At 42.9% G+C, this 3163-nt stretch overlaps 1 non-coding gene across 1 annotated transcript; it reads right to left on the reverse strand.

The window, feature by feature from the left end:
* Positions 1-721: 721 nt before the first annotated feature.
* LOC119925089 lies at positions 722-885 on the reverse strand. The gene has a single exon (XR_005449758.1). It is a non-coding gene; the product is annotated as a U1 spliceosomal RNA (small nuclear RNA).
* Positions 886-3163: the final 2278 nt, after the last annotated feature.

Here is a 3163-nt window from a genome sequence, read left to right on the forward strand (position 1 = left end):
CTCCCACTACCATCCTGGGTTCCTTCCTCCCCAGATTAACAGAAAGTCCTGCTTCTATTCCCCATTACTGCCCCTGTCCTGGAACTAGATGTCCATTCATTCAATTGTATTTATTGAGCGCTTACTGTGTGCAGAGTACTGTACTAAGCACTTGGGAAGGACTAGTCGGCAACATGTAGAGACAGTCCCTATCCAACAATGGGCTTACGGTCTAGAAGGAGGAGACAGACAACAAAACAGAACATGTAGACTGGTGCCAAAATCTTCAGAACAAATATAATTAAAGCTATATGCACATCATTAACAAAATAAATAGAATAGTAAATATGTACAAGTAAAATAATAATAATAATAATAATAATGATAGCATTTATTAAGCGCTTACTATATGCCAAGCACTGTTCTAAGCGCTGGGGAGGTTACAAGGTGATCAGGTTGTCCCTCGGGGGGCTCACAGCCTGAAACCCCATTTTACAGATGTGGTAACTGAAGTGTAGTGACTAGCCCAAAGTCACACGGCTAGTAGGTAGCAGAGGCAGGATTTGAACACAACACCTTTGACTCCCATGCCCAAATTGCTTCCCTTCAGCCTTTGAACCCAACACCTTTGACTCCCATACCCACATTGCTTCCCTTCAGCCTCACTGCTAACCAGCTTTTAATCCCAACCACCAAAAGTGGCAGTTAATGCGTTGCAAAACTTATTTTTTGAAACACAAATCAGGGGAGAGCGAGAATGCAGTCCCCCGCTACCACAAATTATGCAGTCGAGTTTCCCGCATTTGGGGAAATTGCAGGGGTCAGCACAGCCGGAGTGCAAAGGCTGAGCCTCACCCTGGGAAAACCACCTATGTGATCGTAGTATCTCCCCTGCCAGGTAAGTAAAATGAATAGAGTAATAACTCTGTACAAATATATGTATATATATATATATATATATATAAGTGCTGTACAAATATATGTATATATATATATATATATATATATATAAGTGCTGTGGGGAGGGGAAGGAGGTAGGGCGAGGGGCATTGGGAGGAGGAGAGGGAAGAGGGGGCTCAGGAGAGAGATGTCCATCCTCTCTTATGCCTAAAGGAGAGAGGAAATAGTTATCTGAGAATTGTAAAAATCGAGCCAATTAATCAATGGCATCTACTGAATACTGTCTTGGTACAGAGCACTGTAGGAAGCACTTGGGAGAGCGCAATATAAAAGATACATTCCCTGCCCACAACAAGTTTACAGTCTGAAGAATCAATCAATCAATCGTATTTATTGAGCACTTACTGTGTGCAGAGCACTGTACTAAGCGCTTGGGAAGTACAAGTTGGCAACATATAGAGACAGTCCCTACCCAACAGTGGGATCACAGTCTAAAAGAATGGAACATCTATCATTATATGTATGATAGAGAGAGATTTATAGGTGTAGCTATCTAGACATAAGGACAGATAATAAGAATAATAATAATAATAATAATAGTATTTGTTAAGTGCTTACTATGTGCCAAGCACTGTTCTATGCACTGGGGTAGATACAAGGTGATCAGGTTGACCCAAGTGGGGCTCACAGTCTTAATCCCCATTTTACAGATGAGGTAACTGAGGCACAGAGAAGTCAAGTGACTTGCCCAAAGTCACACAGCTGATAAGTGGCTGAGCTGGGATTAGAATCCATGACCTCTGACTCCCAAGCCCGGGCTCTTTCCACTAAGCCATGCTGTTTCTCCAGATATATAGATATATAGCTATAGAGCTATCATTTAAATCGATCTCAAGATTTGCATATGTTCATCTAGATCCACATATACAGTTGTCTTTCATGTTTGAAGAAGACACCACTGGTCAGCTGCTTAATCAAAGGTATTTACTGAGAGTTTACTGTGTGCAGAGCAGGTACTAAGCATTTGGTAGGATAATTACACTGATGGTGTACTTCACCTGTGAATGCACGTATACCTGGTAAGGCCAATGCAGACCCGATAAATCCAAGAGCCCTTCCCTGATTAAGTGATCTTTTTCCCAACTCTCTCTCCCTTCTGCTTCCTGTAAACACTTGGATCTGTACACTTCGGGCACTTGGCAATCACCCCACCCACAGCTCAACAGCATGAAAACCAGCTTGGCCTAGTGGAAAGAGCACATGCTTGGGAGACAGAGGATCTCAGTTCTGATCCAAACTCCTCCACTTTTCTGCCATATGACCTTGGGCAAATCACTTAACTTCTCTGTGCTTCAATTACCTCATCAAAAATGTCAGTTGCATTTAGCGAGTCCTTACCAGGTGCAGAGTTCTGTACTAAGCGATTAGGACAGGAAAAGACAGCAGAGTCGGTAGACACATTCCCGCTCTCCAATGAGTTCACAGTCTCGAGGGGGAGACAGACATTCATATAAATAAATAAATTACAGATAAGTCTATAAATGCTATGGGGCTGAGGGTGGGGTGAATACCAAGTGTCAAAAGGATACAGATCTGCTTGTGGGAAAGGAATGTTTCTTGTTTGTCTTATGCCGTCGGGTCATTTACAACCCATAGTGACACCATAGACACATCTCGCCCAGAACGCCCCGCTCCATCTGCAATCGCTCTAGTAGTGGATCCACAGAGTTTTCTTGGTAATAATCCAGAATTGGTTAACCATTGTCTCCTTCCATGCAATAAACTTGAGTCTCTGCCTTTGACTCTCTTCCAAGAGAAGCAGTGTGGCTCTGTGGAAAAGAGCATGGGCTTTGGAGTCAGAGGTCATGGGTTCAAATCAATCAATCAATCAATCAATCAATCGTATTTATTGAGCGCTTACTATGTGCAGAGCACTGTACTAAGCGCTTGGGAAGTACAAATTGGCATCACATAGAGACAGTCCCTACCCAACAGTGGGCTCACAGTCTAAAAGGGGGAGACAGAGAACAGAACCAAACATACCAACAAAATAAAATAAGTAGGATAGAAATGTACAAGTAAAATAAATAAATAAATAAATAGAGTAATAAATATGTACAACCATATATACATATATACAGGTGCTGTGGGGAAGGGAAGGAGGTAAGATGGGGGGATGGAGAGGGGGACGAGGGGGAGAGGAAAGAAGGGGCTCAGTCTGGGAAGGCCTCCTAGCAGAAATCCCTGCTCTGCCAATTGTCAGCTGTGTGACTTTGGGCAAGTC

The sequence above is a fragment of the Tachyglossus aculeatus genome, chromosome 2, assembly GCF_015852505.1.
Source record: "Tachyglossus aculeatus isolate mTacAcu1 chromosome 2, mTacAcu1.pri, whole genome shotgun sequence".
NCBI lineage: Eukaryota > Metazoa > Chordata > Mammalia > Monotremata > Tachyglossidae > Tachyglossus > Tachyglossus aculeatus.